At 37.2% G+C, this 20163-nt stretch overlaps 1 pseudogene; it reads right to left on the bottom strand.

Moving 5' to 3' along the window:
- LOC139940818 (thyrotropin-releasing hormone receptor-like) overlaps positions 1 to 18217 on the bottom strand; it is a 45424-nt pseudogene extending 27207 nt beyond the window's left edge.
- Positions 18218 to 20163: the final 1946 nt, after the last annotated feature.

Raw genomic sequence — 20163 nt, 5'->3', positions numbered from 1 at the left:
TGAAGACATTTTTTGCAAATCGATCACGCCAGTTTTTACCAACTGGTTTTCCGGGTACATGCTTTCCTCTCGTTTAGAACTTCCAGGATACAGAAGCAAATCAAAGGTCACGGTTGTTTCTTATTGGTTATTCACGAAGACGCTCTATTACACGCAACAACAAAACCAGTTTCAGTGAACGTAATTGCCTTGTGCCGGGTATAGATACTCAAAGTTCACTTTGAATATTACTCCAAATTGCAATATTGCGAAAGTACTGCTAGACAAGTTCCTTGACCTATCTAGGCCAATACTTAAAGGAACATTACAGAATTGGTTTTGTGGACAAAACAGTTGTTGGTAGTGCAAGCACTCTATGTAATCCACCAGATATATAAACTGACAGAAGTAGTTAAGTTTGACCTGTAGAAGTTTGATATCGATCGGCCATCTGGGTCCCGAGAAAATAGTGAAAACTGATTCACATTTTTGCATGACATCGGTGCAAAAAGAAAAATGATTAAAACGCTCACTGAGCGATAAACTCCAAACAGGAAATAAAATTATTTATTTCTCGACAAATATGACATTTAAGACAATAATATTTCATGGGATGTTTTCAACTATCACAATCATAGACCGTGTAAGTTTTATGTTAATCTGTGATCTTCACGACTTTTGTTTCTTACCAACTGTAACGTTCCTTTAAGGAAACTTACAGAAGAACAAAAAACGTCTAAAGATCACAGATTTACATAAAACTTACACGGTCTATTATGATGATAGTAGAAAACATTTTTATTCCCATGCATAAATACCTTTTCGGTCAAAAAACATAAAAACTTTTGGTCCAAAAGTAAAAAAAAAATGCAAAAATTACAACTGTTCAATGAGTTGTACCACAAAACACCCCTCCAGCTATGAAATGGTAAGGCCCTCTTGTAAACAACTCCTTATAAGGGAATGTTGTGCGCGTCGCGCGTATCGCGTGATGTGGCCCAGGTGTTTCAGCCGTTGCTCTCGACCAATAGGAATGAATTGATCTTTAACATTGTGCAGGTCAAAGTGAAAATATGTCGTGTATTTTAGAGTTGAGAAACATACTATTCGACTTTGCACCCAAGATAACTCTCTAAAGGTAGGCCTAATTGTGATTCCAACACCAAGCCCCCATAATGTGAATTGAATAATATGCCACTCTCTACTATGTATGGTAAGCATCATTGCTAGACATTATGATTGGGGGGGGGGGGGAGTTGTCTGACTTTAGGCCAAAGTACACTTTTATAAAATAAATATTTTACTCAACAAATCTTTGCTGAAGAAAGATACACGGAAAGCCAGCTACTCAAACAGTGTTAATTGCTAATACAGCCATTGCATGTTTAAAAGGGATGTGTACGACTGACGCTTTGAGATGGGGATACAAAATAGATCTCTTTGTAGTCATGTATGCTTACGGATATATTTATTTCAATTAGTTCTAGAACTTCCTTTCAACTCAACCCAATCAATTACATATTACAAACAATATCACACCTGCTCTTAAGCATCTTTAAGATGTGTTTTCTAACAATGTACACGCGGCATATTCTCAGACAAATAAGCATCTTTAAGATGTGTTTTCTAACAATGTACACGCGGCATATTTTCAGACAAATTATTGTCTTTCGAATGAGTCATTTATGATTTTAGACTTAAGGGAAAGTTTACCTTTGTTTTTTGGAACCATTCGATTGTTAAATGTAGATGTATAACTAGCAGAAAAGCCACAGCGGTTTAGTACACTGATGCAGAAAGAATAGTCCGTTATTTAAAAACACAATAAATCCGATAAACGTTTCTGACAGAAACGCTTTTTTTAGTTCAAATTAAGGGATAACAGCTGATATAATGTTAGTTTGTCCATAACCACATTAAGCCGAAGTACAATAATTCTCAACACGCTTTATACTATCCAAACTACTGTACTGCTAACCAAGTAAGTTTTTATTGCTATTGATTCCTAGGAGTGATAACCACATGTATACCTTCACTTTAAGTAAACAAATGAGAGATAGATACCTTTATTTTCTCGATACTCTTTTATGTTTTACCTTGTTTGAAACAATGCCCTTTGTGTGACCGTGAGTATAATCTAATCGTATACAGTGTGTTAACATCTGTTCGGCCCAGATGGACGTAGATTAACCTCGATCTCAATCTTGATGTATGTCAGTGGGCCAAACCTATGACAGGATTCATAACAATAGTCAACTAAAAACTGATGGTGATACAGGCTGCATGTGACCTGACTATTATTGTACGTTAGAATACCACTTGAATTAGATGTAGACTAAGGCCGTGTCCGAAACGACGACTTCGGCTACAGCGCGTCTACCAGTGTTGAAGAATAGGCAGACGCGCGCGATCTAGCCGTAGCTGTAGCCGAAGTCATCGTTTCGGACACGGCCATACATTGTAACGTCATACATTAATGGTTTACCAAGCAAAACAAATTTAATGAGTGTATACCTGAGGTTTTGGAACCGTGCTATAGACTGTGCAAGTCTCGCGAGAAATTGAACTTCCGGGACCATTGTGGTCCCAACCTAATGGAGTTTTACGTTGGGGAGATTTTGTTCTGCCAATAATTTTAGTTTAACATATGTTATGACTCTAAAAAGTGAATATGTTCTTGGGAATGTAAAAATAAGTAATTAAAAACAGAAAAGTAAAATCAATTCAACAAATTAACGAAGAAAACTAAAGAAAAAAACTTGACCTCCAGTTTCCGGTTTACTCTAAACAATTAAGAATATTACCCAATTGACGTTCCCATTATCGCTGAACCTATGTGATGATCGCACCAATTGGACGTGATTCACAAACGGGGTGTATTAGAAAAACCATCCACGTCGATGTCGAACAGCGATCCTCGTCCCGATGAATGTATAATTTTTACGTTAATTTAAAAAAAAACAATTATTATGTACACGAATTAAAAAAATAATTATACAAAAAGTACGTTAAAAAAAATAATCTTTAAGAATTTTTTAACAAATAACAATTTCAATACAATTTGGTTTTGTACAAAAATATACTTTTTTTCGAATTAAGTTCTCGTTTTCGCTACGTGCGAGACTTGCACAGTCTATTGCTGTGCTAACATTTATTTCTAAGGTAGATATATCGCCGAAAACCAGTAGCTTATTAATGCTGTGCTTATAATTCATTCCTATTGGTCGAGAGCAACGGCTGGAGCGCCTGTGCTGCATCACGCGATACGCGTGACGCGCAGTCCAATATCCTTATAAGGAGTTTTTACCTTATGGGTCTTACCGTTTCACAGCTGGAGGGGTGTCTTGTGGAAAGAAATAATTGAACAATTATCATATTTGCCCACAAAGTAGGAATCGCATTTGTATTAACGTAAACAGGCTTGATTTCCTTCCACCCCAATGATTATATTAGGACACACCTTACTGTTGTTAACGTTTACTTCCTTTGCGAGTTACGGAGCATGTGAAAAAAAAATATATATTTTTTTTCTCCAGTATGTTGACCCGTGTACGCGCAATTTACGTGTAGAACCACTTCGAAGACAGGCATTCATGGGTATTTGACAATGCTCGTTGTCCCGTGTGTATAAGTGTTGGCGGTATTTGCTTTCTAATTAGAGGTCCATTACGGACAATTTGAAGTTCAAGTGATAGCATTTTACTAGTTGGATGTTAGGTGTAACACAAATACTTTACAAGATTGCTGGTTATGTTTTCACAGGTATCGCTCGTTGAACTACGTGGGCTGATTAGCTGAATCTAGTTGTTTCGAAGTTTTTTGTTTTTGCTTTTGAATTATGGAAAATTGCTGCATCTATTATAGTTTTGAACAGAAGCGGAAAGAAGAAGAAAAAGAAAAAAAAAAAAAAAAAAAAAAGAAAGAATGATGAAGGAACACAAAGAATGACCTTATTCTAAGCATATTATTGAATACAGCAAACAAAGGTTTTGGGGGTAATTAACGTTCAAATGCGAACTTAAATAATACTTTATAGATTGTACACTGCGCCCAAATTACAAGTATCAATAATGGTCTGTATGCAATGACATCTTTTTTCATTCAGATCGATATGAACCTGGAAGTTAAAACACACAAAGGTATCGAATAATCGAACACCGCAAATACAAATATTTTATAGGTTGTTTCTGTGAGACGTTTAAGTTAACCATTGTCAAACTAACTACTTTTCGGTTTGCAGTATTTTTTTGTAAGAGAAAGTAGAAGGAAAACCCAAACAGTGGAACGCGCCTTCCGGTTTGGATTGTGCTACATGTAGAGAAAGGTTCGTCGAAAAATGAAAACAACTCAATTGTACTGCAGGGTGAGGGGGGAAAGTGATCCGTCGCGCTTGTTTACCGACTACTGTTATCTGACCTCTGGACATTAGAGTTACAATACCCTTATGGTTCTAACACGTAGTAACAAAGCACTCAAAGTGGCCTTTAAACATCCAGGCGGGGGTTCACTTCCTGGTGACGGCCCATTGGGGCTTGGAAATCGAAACCCTAGGTATTCTGCGAATCGTCTTTAGTCTCTAAAAACACATTTGCTATAAGCTCTGACATTTAAGTGTGGAAAGGAGCATTCAGTCCGTATAGATTTGGTGAGATCGGTCTTAAAAGCTTTTGAAACAAAACTGAATCCACACGAGAGTGCTTACGATTTTTGAGGGGGGGGGGGGCATGAATACACTTGCATTAACTTAGTTTAAAAACTTACATGATGCTAAGTACAAATACATGTTGATCATTTTGTTTTCGGTTGCAAACTTACATGATGCTAAGTACAAATACATGTTGATCATTTTGTTTTCGGTTGCAAACTTACATGATGCTAAGTACAAATACATGTTGATCATTTTGTTTTTCGGTTGCAAACTTACATGATGCTAAGTACAAATACATGTTGATCATTTTGTTTTCGGTTGCAAACTTACATGATGCTAAGTACAAATACATGTTGATCATTTTGTTTTCGGTTGCAAACTTACATGATGCTAAGTACAAATACATGTTGATCATTTTGTTTTCGGTTGCAAACTTACATGATGCTAAGTACAAATACATGTTGATCATTTTGTTTTTCGGTTGCAGCCATTGCTGCTATGTGTTCCGTTATTTGCCAGAATGCACGCACTTGCACTGTTCATCTTTATAAATGTATTGATCCACATTTTGTGAACTACAGTTTATAGTTAAATGACGTCATCTTACATGTGAGCAATAATTTTTAAATAAGTTTAAAATGGTCATAATATTTTAGAGACAGTCAAGAATCTGCGATTGAATAATTAATAATTAATTTCATATACCGAGTGCACGCTGATTATAACACTCATACCAAGTAGGGGCATGTGTCTTCTAAAAATACTGCCAGTTGCGAGGAAATAGCATTTTACGCCCCCACAAAATAAATTGTGTTTATTTCAAATACAGCAATCAATTATTTTAAACATGAACAAGTTAACTGACAAGGCATATATTTGTTTTCTTCAGTTTGTTCACTTGTTGTTGATGGAATTTGAACAGGTGGGGAATAGATTTACTCGTGAAAACGTAAAAGAGAATAATTATTATACTATAAAACGTCTGCTCAGAATTTAAAGGTCATTAGGGCCCTGTTGCAATTTGTATGGATTTTTATAAAATTGCTATTCCACATAAATTTTTGAGCTCCTGTGTTTTATTGGTCTGCAAAGCTATTGTTTTGCAAAAGAAACATTCGTATTTGAGTAACACACTCTTTTTTCAAAAGTTTGTTATTCCTTTTTCAAATTTATGTATTATGCATTTTTCATTTTATGTTTCACCTTTTAATCATTACAATATGAAAATTCTTGATGATCTTATAGCTTTGAGCAGACGACATACTCTAAGAAGTATGAATGTCACTAGAAAAAAAAAATCTGGTTAGTTATGAAACCTGAACAAAGTAAAACAAAAATGATGTCACCATAAACCGAGAGTTGTTTCAATGCGGAAGTCTGTGTACAAATATTTAATTATAATCTTTAAGGCCATGTAAACCTATACCATGCAGTGGTATAGGTCTAATTAGTAGCCATCTGAAAAATCCATTTTGATCAACAGCGAAATGGCAACCCGTTCTATCATTTTTCCAGACGAATAATAACCAACTCACTTTTACTGTAGTCATAATTTGTATGTTATGCTAATCTCCAATTAAAAAAAACAAATAAACTATAAGCCTTTTGTCTTTACTTTTTTGTGCAACAATATGCGGGCGATTACACAGCAATTTAAATGGCGTCAAATAAAAAGCAAAGAGAATGCTAACAAGGGTTCAAACTAAGCACTGGTACCATATGGCAGGTCCCTGGAGTTACACTGGGCGGCAATGCCGCAGTTTGTTCTGTGTGTAACCCGGTCCCACCATCAGATTGTTTTACACATTTCAGCTGAACCACATAAGCAGGGAGCTAGACCATACATTGTATTAAACATGGTTTTCTTTGGCTTGTAAAACTATTTCCTGTTAAGCAACATTTATTTTGGTTTAGCTTAATTGAAGTAAGCCTATTCATTTGTGATCACTCTTAAAAATAATGATAATTACAATTTATTGGCTAGAATGCCACCAACAGCTGTCGGTAGTATATAAACAATTTTTCTTTTTAGAAACATTTCTTGGTTATGGTTATTTACCCATACACCAATGTATAGAAACATTTCTTGGTTATGGTTGTTTACCCAAACACCGATGTATAGAAACATTTCTTGGTTATGGTTATTTACCCATACACCAATGTATAGAAACATTTCTTGGTTATGGTTATTTACCCACACACTGATGTATAGAAACATTTCTTGGTTATGGTTGTTTACCCAAACACCGATGTATAGAAACATTTCTTGGTTATGGTTATTTACCCATACACCGATGTATAGAAACATTTCTTGGTTATGGTTATTTACCCATACACCAATGTATAGACACATTTCTTGGTTATGGTTATTTACCCATACACCAATGTATAGACACATTTCTTGGTTATGGTTATTTACCCATACACTGATGTATAGAAACATTTCTTGGTTATGGTTGTTTACCCAAACACCGATGTATAGAAACATTTCTTGGTTATGGTTATTTACCCATACACTGATGTATAGAAACATTTCTTGGTTATGGTTATTTACCCATACACCAATGTATAGAAACATTTCTTGGTTATGGTTATTTACCCATACACCAATGTATAGAAACATTTCTTGGTTATGGTTATTTACCCATACACCGATGTATAGAAACATTTCTTGGTTATGGTTGTTTACCCAAACACCGATGTATAGAAACATTTCTTGGTTATGGTTATTTACCCATACACCGATGTATAGAAACATTTCTTGGTTATGGTTATTTACCCATACACCGATGTAGGTTAGCACTGTAGAAACATTTCTTGATCATGGTTATTTAAACAATTATATCAGAACTTGAAATTGAGAAACGTATTTTATTTACGGATTATTTTCCCCTTGTGGATCAAACCGCGTCGGAACTTTTAAACTGGAGTGTTCACAGGTTGTGTTTTATCAATGACATTTATAAAGGATTAAACAATCAAACGGCTCAAAAACCATATACTTTGCCTTTGTACAGTTTCACAACCAAGTTTACTTTTAACTTTCAAACCATCTTTTTTCTCTTCCTTCGTGTTGTAACTGTTTTTCCTGAAGGCAACACAACCTATCCAGTGTCTTTTTGAGGGCATGTTCGTTAGTCATGCTGCCCTTATACCCCCAAGCATTGAGATGACACCGGCATTACAAACCCGAGAACCACACAAGACAGAGAAACATGACCTCCGGTCTTCGGAGTTTGTTTCTCTCAGTATACAGTTGCAAACAAAATTAATTAACGAAATGAAAAACAAATCATTCTGCGAAGTGAACTATTGCTTTAAAGTAAACAACAACAACAACAACAACAACTATTTTGTTAAAGATACACTGATACTTCTAAACCCACTTTATATACCTTCCCCATTTGTCACCGTCCCCAAGCCCAAACGCAAACAAATGTTACCAAAGGCAACATAATTTAAACCAATCGCGTCTCAGAATTCGCAAAACATCATCCACTATTTTTTCCCCTCATCTACCACATGTTCCCCGGTAAACGACACATCAGAAAACAACGACAAAAACCTTAACATTAAGGCTAATTCCACACATCCCCATCCAAAATCAAGAACACCGTTGTGTCAATTTGATTGAAAACAAGCCGTTATTATCATTACATTCTATCAAAAGCCCGAAGACAAATATGCTGGGGAAGTGATGTATTAAATATCATCCCCCAGAGTACGAGGTTGTGTGGTGTGCTGTAATCGGATACCGTTAGACTTTGGCGCCAAAGTTAAAGGAAGGGAGGGTCACATGGGCAATTAACCCGCCTTGTTATCTGAAAACCTTCGACAAATGATCGATTTGTCTTTTTGCAGAAACAAAGCTATTCAAAACATACACCCTTTTCTACATCTTAAAAGCATCCGAATATGTGGTCTAGATGAGTTATTCTTGGTCTTGGAACAATGAAACGACGGAACAAAAATCACACACGAGTTGCAACATAAAATAAGCGGATAAATGAGATCAAAACGCAAACTTAAGCAAGAAAAAGCCTCACGCCGTGGTAGCAAAACATGTCTACAAAACGTCTACAAGACTTGGAAACTCTTATTGTGTTTCAAAGAAATGTTTTCTGACCCAGGAAAGAGGGTAGGTGTCTCAAAGTGAAGTAGAAATTGCCAGAGTAAAACCTAGGTTTCACAAAACAAGTGGGAACGGTTTAAACTGTTCTTCATTTCTGAACTAAACAATACTAGAACCTTTGCAATGTCGGTCTAGCGAACATCAGAGTGTAAACATGGATTTTGATCAGTTGGATATCGAAGAGTAAACAATAACATATTCTGTTATAGGATCGGGTAGAGATAGCAAGACGGAGTACTGCTCGGAATCAAGCGACTTTGGCTACGGCTTCGTTTGTTGGCTGCACCTTCAATACTGAATACCGAAGAGTAAAACAATAACATATTCTGTTATGGATCGGGTAGAGATAGAAAGACAGAATACTGCTCGGAATCAAGCGACTTTGGCTACGGCTTCGTTTGTTGGCTGCAACCTTCAATACTGAATAACGAAGAGTAAAACAATAACATATACTGTTATAGGATCGGGTAGAGATAGCAAGACAGAATACTGCTCGGAATCAAGCGACTTTGGCTACGGCGTCGTTTGTTGGCTGCAACCTTCAATACTGAATAATACGTATTTTCAGTGATCCGGCCGAACCCACTGAAGAAGCCATCAACTGGAGACCTATGAACGCTAGGTGGCAGCCAGTTTCTGAACTGGCCAAGCTTCCTAAAAGTTGCACTCGGATCGGATAAAACTGTGCCAAGTTTGGAAATAGATTAGCTTAAACCCTACTGTGGCGACATTTCGACCATTTCAAAACATGACCGAATGAATCATTATCGAATTACACGTACACGTTTAGTGTTACAAGCTTTCTGTGTGCTGGGACCAGCAAAAATATCAGCATGGAAGTAAAACAATTACCGGTAAAAACAGTACTTCGTCTGAGTCGGGCACCGAATGGTCTGTGTACGTTTGGCGACTCTGCAAATTAATGACAATAACAACTTTTTGCTAACAAATTATAGAAGCTTTGGATATAGTATATTGCAGTTTGAGAAACGTTTCCATTCGAAGCTATAAAAAAGACATCACTATTTACCCCCAAACTGTAGCTGCAGTAACACTTCTCACATTGTATCCCTTTCGTAGATTGCTCTTCCTACATGGACAAATCGTTCCCAATTTTCGGCAATATCTCAGAAACGCACTGCACACGTATTGAAATAAAACATCCACAGGCTAGTTATCAACAGCTCTTCGTTGCTCGTTACCGAGTATGTTTTTTATTCTGTAAAAAATATTTTTGAGAAAAACCCCACAATAGTGTCCAGCAGCGGCGTCAAGGGAATAAAACGAAAGATGTACTTAAATATTTCAATTTAAAGAGGAGGGCAAATATCGTAATTACAAAGACAGTAATTGGGTAAGACACTTCAAAAGGCCAAGACACTTCACTCAAATTCGCCTCAACAACTACCGAAGACACCCCAATCAACAAATCATCTCTTTGAGGTTATTTGCTTTTATTGAAGGGATGTTTTATTGATGTTTGACAAACACAGAGGCAACAGCTTGTACAAACCCTAAGTATTCCCAACGGACGATGCCCTTCAAACGTTATCACTCTATTGATATTGATGCTGCTTCTGAAAGTGATCGGATCCACTGATGATGGGGGAACCACTCTGTTACGAAACGGCTAGAACCAGTTACTCTGTAAACAAAGCCCTTAATTGTAGTCGATACGTTTGCCTATATAGATGATAACATATTTATCAATATCGAAAATTATGTTTTGAGAGATAATCAAGGATGTTCTGATGTGATCCCCGTTGTTTTGGTTAAATAGTCATTTCGATGCTTATTTATAAATCAAAAATCAATGCTGTTGAGTTTTCGCTGCGCAAACAACGTTTTTAACCCTAACTGAGACCAAACTATAAAACATTAACAGTAAAACTTCACTTCATCCATAAAAATCTAGATAAAAGAATTTACAACTGAAATTTAAATTCATTTTAGCCATTGGCCACAAATATGACACACAATAAATCGTGAAATCTTATGAATATAAAGTATGAAAGATGGTTTGAACTTGAAAGAGCCCTCTGGCCAACATAAATTGTGTGTGTTATAAAATTGACGATACAACATTTAATTAAACAGCCAACGATTGCATTGCTTTAGTTATAGCTGTAATGTAGCTGTAGTTTTAAGCGGAATGAAATCACATGCAAGGCGTTCTGACGCGTCGGTTCAACAGGGCAAAACCTTGGCCCAGAATGAGAGATGTGATTTTGTATTAAATAACGAAGAACAAAAAAATGAGCAAATAGGAGAGAAGCAGAGGTGTGAAATCTAGGGGCTGGAAACAAACCAGGTGTCGATTCCAGAATATTGATCATTGGTTTGAGCTACGGCTTGGAAATAGTCTATGTGTGGTGGAAAAGTCCTTGGTTCAAAACATTCAGAGAGCTAGAGACAACCTTCCGTCTGCGATTTTTGTGGAGTTGAATAATTCAATTCAATTAATCGCAAAATGTATATACATGTGATACATGTAATTAAAAAGATGGTCTATTAAACAACTGCTAGAATAATAATTAATGGAGACGCAAACAAAAGAAGCAGTTATGGAGGCATAACAAATAGACAAAGTCTTGAACAGAAATATCTTAAAGGTAACATAGACTTCGGAAGAGAACTTAAATTACAACAGAACGAAATAAAGTGACGAAACTTGACAAACAAACAAGGTAATCGCTACTTAACGAACTAGGACGGAACAAGAAGACAAACCATAACTAGAAACTCAAAAAGGTTGACGGATGAAAGAAGCCAGTTCATTATTTGTAATTTAAAGGGTTTGGGGTATAACTTATCAAGAATGATTGACATTTGTGTAGTGTTTATAATTGTTTTAGCTGTTCCGGTGATCCGGTTTACTGATCTTCATGGGTCACATTTCTTTTCGGAATGCAGCTAGATTTCCCGAGAATTATTGGGTGAGAAACTGATCATATTTCTCTTGCCTGGCTCGACAACCGAAATAATAGTATCTTACAAACGAACACGTATTATTTCCCAGCTTCGCGTATGTGACCTATTAATAGTCGAAGCCGACGCTTTATCTTTTACCAAAGAGGAAACGGAATACTCAACGGCGTTTTTCAATGATATCAAATCGCTGATCAACAAATTGGTACTGTGGTAAACTCTCCACATTTTGTGCAATATTTTACAAGAGTTGTGATCTTGTTTATGGTTTGTGTATAAAGATGCAATTTATTTCCAACCACTTGAACGTTGTGGCGTTCAAAACACGCAGATTTTGATCTCAACAGATGATTTTCGGTTTTCATGATGGCAACAAACCTATGCGGTTATTACATTATTTTGGACACTAGAAATCAAATTGGGCGAAATGAGACCGCAGTACAACAGGTTATTTCAAAACACTAAAAGTCTTTATTTGCATTGCTAAAATAAGACTGAGTTATCTACTAAATACTGTATTGACATATCAGAAGCGTACACTTTCCACTGAAGCTTTGTTTATTTCCACGCAGTACGAGTAGTTTGATATCTTCAATATGAAATCTTCGACTGACGAACAGATGTTTGATAACTTATAATGACTATCTCTTTTTGTATGTTAATTTCAAGGTTTTCTCCAGTAGTGTGCAAAGGTTTGGGGTAAAGGTTTTAATTAGGGAAATTCAATTTATTCCATATAATTTCGAGGAAATTGAAAGTTACGCAATCATTTTTGGTAGAACAGACAATCAGAAAATGAAAATGAAAACTTTGGCGTGTAATCTGCTTAGCGCAAGTTGTCATTGCTAAGCAGTTTTGCTAAGCTCATTAGGTCAGTAGAACAAAATGAGACAATTGTCTATCTTTCTAACAGGTTTTGGATTAAGGTTGCATTTAAGGGAATTAAATTCCTACACAGTTTGGAATGCGTGGCCGAATTAAGCACATCTGTTAACTATATAACAGGAAGTGAAAGCTAAGATTGCTTTCATCTTAAAGTGATTTCATCACAGTCTAACCATGGTCCAACGATGAACTAGGTGTTATTATTAATAAGCAATTAACCATCACTACCTTGGATTAACCAGTGCAGCTTATTACCGGTCAAGGTTAATGTGATTAATCCTGGACTATGGTCAAGTGCTCTATACACAAATATTAATATTGTGTCATTACTGGCCATGGTGATCCCCTGGCTGCCGAGTCCCAGGTTGTTGTGTCATTACTGGCCATGGTGATCCCCTGGCTGCCGAGTCCCAGGTTGTTTCGTAAGCAGTGGTGTAGTACCTGCATGTACGGCAGTCGATTGTAAAGCTTCTGACGTGCACCCCGAACAAAGATACTAACGAAATGAGGGAGACCACCAATAAAGGGCTTGAAGGCCACGGCACATTATTGGTTCAACTTTTATTTAGATGTGCCGGCAAATTGTCAGAATTGTTTTCAGCTCTGTGCGACCTTTACTGATTAAACAAATCCACTTGAGAAGTTAGGGGATATAACGCATTGTCTTCAATTGTTACTTTAAAACAATGTACAGCAGCAACCCGCAAGAACAACAAACATCGTTTCTTAGACACTTTGAGAAAGACAACCCACAATATGTTGTGTACGGACTCTTTAAAATGAAATTTAGCAATGCTCACATATAAAGGTTTCCGCTAGATGTAACAGTGTCTCTTGTGGGCAAAGTTCACAGTAACACAAGATTTATAAGATCGATGGCAATATCTAAGTTTCTTTCTGTCCCGTAGAAACCAGGCTAGACAAACAGAGAAAAGAACAGCTCAGACGACAGTAATACATCAAACAGGTCGGGTGTTTTACTCAGCATTTCTTAAGGTTTTGAAAACTAATGTTGCACAGCTATAAATAACACGATTAGAACGCACGTATTTTGTAATAAACCATTGTCATAATGCTACACTTTCAACAAACTTACATACTTGGGAATTGTGTTTATGAGAACGTGAATAATGTTTGATGGGGACACCGTACACAAGTCCCATGGTTTAAGGGCTAAGCTGGGGTCGATAGTGCCGACAGGTACGGTTAGCGAATCCCGATAACGCTAGATCAAAGTTGGCGATCTTATTATTCGTCTTGACGCTGAGGAAACAGAAAAGGCCACCGATATATCTTGGGGAGACATTTGGCTTTTCCTCCGGCCTAGAATCCCCTACCCTCGATTCATGCGTCTTATAGTTTCTAATGATTTGCTTTTGTTTGTCGTGTCCCCGAAGCTTGAAATAATTTGTCACAATCAGCTCGTGAGCGATTGTCATGAATGTTGACATTGCCCATGGTTTCAGAGGTCCTGTATCGGGCACGGTAATGTTAGTAGTTAACCGGTACCAAAGAGCGTTATGCTGGGGAAGGAAACGAACATTGTATCGTGCTATTTTGAATGACGCACATCCTGTCCGTGCTTTTAATTTCGTGTCAGGCATTGTGAGAATTTATCATTTCCAGGAGGTTATGTAGCCGGGAACCAATGAATTCGGGGCAGTCAAATCAAGTTCAGATATTGATTCAATTTTAGTCTTCACATCTCTTGGAAATCAAAACCTTATCCTAAAGCCTCCGAGCAGTTGAAACGCAAAACTTGTAATTTACATCAGGGCGATTGAAGCAAACTCTTTTCAGGCTGTACACAAATAAAGTTCTTTATGACTTTCTTGATTGTATCCCCCCCCCACACACACACAAAAGACGGGTGTTCAAAATATCTCCGAGAGACTCTTCCACTACATTGCCAAGACCTAAATGAATATAACTTTATGATTGAAAACGGTCCCCGTGACAATGGGTTTTAGCGTGGGGACGACCAGTTCCCACATGAATTAGTGATATGTTCTTACGAGTGGTGAGACTACGTGACTCATTTGATGCGAGCTGTTGGTTCACATCAACCCAAGTAATAAGATTCTGGACTACAATCATGTCCTTCGTTTGGGGGAAAAGGCTGCCAGCAGCAATCAAATCTGCCATTACATTTGAACTGTTTGAATATTATCTGAAAACTTACCTTTTTAAGAATAACTTATCATAACATAATTGATAGTGTCAATGTTTAAATATTGCTGTTAACTGGTCAAGTTTGCTTCCTCTGTCCATTTTTTTCTTTTCTTGTTGTGCCATATCACTGTTTTGCCGGAATGGGGCCGGCAGTCGTGTCCCCCCCCCCGGGTCGCGTTTGAAAATCATGAGAAGTAAATGATACCGATTTCATTTAAACGAATTTGAAAGTAGGAGAGAAAAGAAAACAAACAGTTTAAGTCGACAGTCGACATCGCAAGCTGAGTTATAGAGTTCACTCGACACACATTTATTGTTCTATTATTCAAAGTGATCAAAATGTCGAACCTGAGAATGATTTTTTTAATTTTTTTATAAATCATGTTCTCTTTATACTTTGCTCTCCATGAATCCGAATACAATAGCTATGAAGACAGCAAGATGATTAGTGCAAATCTGGGGCGTGATGAAGACTGAACAGCAATTTAATTCCATTCTACCCCTCTCGTCAAGCAGTTAAATACCTCCTTAAAATATCAACGCACACTTCATAAATAATACTTGAGCGGCAACTTAATACACTCGATGATCAGTTAAACTACGTGGTCTCAGAACAACCACCGAAACTCAAAACAAAATATCCGCCTGGTATGTATTACACCATAAATTAGACCCACATTGAAGTCCGTAGTCATACAGATTTAAATACACCGTAATGATGACGCACATTGTTTAGATTAGCAGGCTTGATTTATGTATTACTGTTTGTTGTGAAAAACAAGAAACAAGTTGAATAAATTCCAGTTCCATCTCAATATTTCATACTTTGTAGGTGCGAGTTTTTACTAATGAATAACAAATCAAAGTCAGGGTCCGGTAGGCATGTGCATACTTCAGAGACAAAACATATCTTTGATGAGCTTTGTCGACCTGGTTTCTATTTTGATCAAACTTGTGTACGGAATGTGCATGACTGACTTACCATGGTTTTTAATCAGAGGCTTCCAATCGACCCAGTAAATTGCTTCTATAACAGCTACTGCTATTATAAACGTGTTTGTCCAAGATCTCAGATTTGCACTTGAAACGGATTCCGTGCCCAAATGGGAGAACCAGAATCATCCAGGTCAGAATTGACCCGGATTATCCGGATCTCATATTATTCATTTCTGGTTTAGTTTGATTCGGACATACCTAACATTGGGTCAAACTGACAGAGAATCCTACTTAAAACCCCATTATTAAACAGGTTCAAGGTCAGCCTAATCCACACGTGGGTCAGGTCTCCTGTGACCCGAAATCCGAAATCCGGAATCTAGATCAATTTTGACCCGGAATTTCATCTACAGTGCGGAAGGGAATGCAGTGTGAGATAAAAACAAACTGCGCCGAACAAGTTATAATTTCATCAGGTCCCTAATCGTATCTTGTAGTGATGATGTTTTGCACTTCAAAACACCAAATTAATAATTTATTTTTTCACCATGTTTTGGGCGACCACACTATAATCAAACCTTCTATAAATGCCACTGTGATTTTGTTATGTAACTGGTAGAGCAGAAAGGGAATTAGGGCCTGTCATAAAAAATAAAATCACAATTTTTTCGAGGGAGGCTCTTCTACACCCCCTGGGTTTTTTTTTATTGTTTTTTTTTAAGCATTGGTATCTTAAAAATGGCGCCTGTCAAATATATACCCACATAAACTAGAAGCAAGCCTTAAAGGCAGTGGACACTATTGGTAATTACTCAAAATAATTATTAGCATAAAACCTTACATGGTAATGAGTAATAGGGAGAGGTTGATGTTTAAAACATTGTGAGAAACAGCTCCCTCTGAAGTGACCTAGTTTTCGAAGAGAGGTAATTTTTCGAGACCTCAAGTTTAGAAGTTCAGGTCTCGGAATCAAGCATCAGAAAGCACACAACTTCGTGTGACAAGGGTGTTTTTTCTTGAATTAATATCTCACAACTTCGACGACCGATTGAGCTCGAATTTTCACAGGTTTGTTATTTTATGCATATGTTGAGATACACCAACTGTGAAGACTAGTATTTGACAATTACCAATAGTGTCCACTGTCTTTAATGATCACGAAAGAGCGCATATGAACAAATTGTCACCTTTCTTAAAATTACTGGACACTCTTGGTAATTACTCAAAATAATTGTAAGCACAACAACTTACTTGGCAACGAGTAATGGGGAGAGGTTGATGATATAGAACATTGTGGGAAACAGCTCCCTCTGAAGTGACGTAGTTTTAGAGAAAGAAGTAATTTCTCACTAAAATATTTGAATTGAGTTCGAGACCTCAGCTGACGTCTCTATCGAACTCAAGCATCTGAAAGCACACAACTTACTGTGACAAGAATGTTTTTTTTCTTCATTATTCTCTCTCAACTTGGACAACCAATGTTCACAAGTTTGTTATCTTTTTTATGCATATGTTGAGACACACCAGGTGAGAAGACTGGTCTTTATTTAACAACTAACAAAGGTGTCCGGTGCCTTTAAGTTTCTTTAAAATATTACAATATGAAACTACCGTGTTTTATTCCTTTCAAATAGTATGACTGTTTCGATTTTAAAGGAACACGTTGCCTTGGATCGGACGAGTTGGTCTATTAAAAGCGTTTGAAACCGTTTGTTATGAAATGCATATGGTTAGAAAGATGTTTTAAAAGTAGAATATAATGATCCATACAAGTATCACTCGAAATTGCACGGTTTTCCTTTTACGTCGCGAACTATCACGGTCGGCCATTTATGGGAGTCAAAATTTTGACTCCCATAAATGGCCGACCGTGTTAGTCGACAGGGTAAAAGGAAAACCGTGCAATTTCGCGGCATGTTTGTGTGGATCATTGTATTCTACTTTTACAACATCTTTCTACCCATATGCATTTTATAATAAACGGTTAAAAACGCTTGTCAAAGACCAACTCGACCGATCCAAGGCAACGTGTTCCTTTAATGAGGCGATCAAATACATTAATTATACTTACACATAAATTTGCCCAGCATCCAATCGGGGAAATAAAGTTCCAGCATTGATGGGGGCAAACATACAAGTATGACCATCAAATCCGCAATGCTTAAATTCACCAAAAAGTAATTGGTGGAACTTCTCATGTCCGCATTCTGCCAAATGACGATAGCCACCAAGGCGTTACCGGTCACGCCAAAAAAGAAGATGATCCCGTAGGCGATAGTGGTCACTGCCAAGACGCCAGGGGTGAGGACGGGTTGGATCGAGGTTCCATTCACGTCTGCATCACTGCCGTCCATAATGTAGTCAGAGTTAGGGAATACCGACGCCGTGTAATTGGGATACAATACGGACGTGAGAGTAGTTGTCTCCATGGTTAAAAATGTTATAAACTTCTCATCCAGTTCATCAGACTCTATGCAATGATCAGAATTAATAAAACAACCTTTGTTGCCCTTTCAGTTACCAAATTACCACTTTGATTAATTAATTGAGATACACAATTCCATGGGACTTTACCCCATACTGACGCATCAACAGACTTCTTGATTGTGTGATAGTAGTGTGGGCATAGTGAATATAACGTTCAGCATGGAACAACGCGCAGCATCTTTTCATCTGTCGAGTGAACGTTTTGTGCTGATACTTTACCGTGTGTGTATTTTTATACTGGGTCTCCCATCATATCGCTCTCCCTGGGCAGCGCAGTACTGTCACTGGCTAGATTGTGCAAGCAGGCCTCCAACGTCAATGTCATCAACACGGTTTGTGCCCATGCGCACAATCGTCACATGGCCACAATATTAGTTTTTATTTATTGTATTGTTGTCTCTTAAAACATTTGATTTTATTTATCAATTCTATGTGCATATTTATGCAATGCCAATTGTACCGTTTTCCTCTTCTTTGCATGATAAAATGTTCGATGTTTTGAATTTTAGGTCGATTACGAAAAGACTCGCTTTGTTACTAGGCCTACAATACAAAACAATACAATACAATTTAACAACAAACTAGCATTAATATAGTACTCTTACAAATACAGCGCTTAGAAAGCAGAATAGTAGAGCAAAAATTAGGGAAACAAATTGAGGAGTTAGATAAATGCTTTCCTGAAGGCTGCTAGTGATGGAGTATGGCGAATGTTATAAGGTAACTTATTCCACATAATACCTGGCACAGCAGCATAGAACACACTGTCAGCAAATATTAATGTGTAGACACATAGTCGTTAAACTTTAATCACGACACCGTGAAAGCATTCAACATTAAATATGACGATTTCGGTACGGGTCGGCACTCTGTATTTGGGATCGAGTGTAGATCCGCGCATCCCAAACGCGTTAATCTTCCGGTGTCATTTTAACTCAAAATTCTGTTTTATTTAGGCATGCGTCATTGAACTGATTTGAACATGACTCGATCGATAAATCCAATTACATTTTCCTGATCATCTCTGGTAAACCTCTGAGAACCAAGTTAAGACTTTTTGTGTTCAGTTTGACCGTTTTGGTTTACCTGTCGCCAATGATACCGAAACAGTTATTTTGAATGTGTTATAAATCAACTTTATTTAAACTGCAACTTAATACGTTTAAAGACTATGTTCATTGGGTTGTATATTGTCTGTTTAGAAGTAAGGGAAAACCCACTGCAAATCACTAAGATGCAAATCGAGCCAGCTTTTGTGCCAGTTGTGGAAAGCTTAAAGGCACTGGACACCTTTTGTAATTGTCAAAGACCAGTATTCCAACTTGGTGCTACCAAACATGCATAAAATAACGAATCTGTGAAAAAGTTCGGCTCAATTGGTCATCGAAGTTGCAAGAGATTAATTGCACAAAAACACACTCCCTTGTTGCACAAACTTGTGCACAAGTTAGCGTTCTGAAGGCACACAATAATTATTGTGTGCCTTCACAGATGCCTAAAAAGACTTCAGACCTGAAGTCCTTTAATATTTTAGCCGTTTTTCACAATGTTTTATATTATCAACAGTTCTCCATTGCTCGTTACCATAGTTTTTATAATATTTTTTTTCTTTAGTGACCAATAGTTTCTTCTACCTTTAAACAAAAGTAGTAAAAACACCAAAACACCTGGGGAAAACTATCTGTGCAAGCCGAATCGCGTTACTCGGTAATGATGAAACCAATGGGAACACCATCATTGCCAAGCCAACACTCTCATGGCTTAAGCATAACGTGTGTGATTACATTACAGTATCTGTTATCCTCGTTGGTACAACACGCACATTTATTCCTTGCCAGGTGTGTACAGTTATTTGTGACCCTGGCAACGCATCGCATCGTGTGGATGACATGCTCGATGCTATAGACCAATCAGTTATTGTCAAACACAAATTGTAAGTTTCAACTTGATAGCTGACTACTTATGTTCATACACATAGGGTCGATATATAACTGTT

Source organism: Asterias amurensis, chromosome 8 (genome assembly GCF_032118995.1).
Source record: "Asterias amurensis chromosome 8, ASM3211899v1".
NCBI classification, from domain to species: Eukaryota; Metazoa; Echinodermata; class Asteroidea; order Forcipulatida; family Asteriidae; genus Asterias; species Asterias amurensis.
The sequence above is the reverse complement of the archived record's forward strand: the minus strand, read 5'-3'. Positions and strand labels throughout refer to the sequence as shown.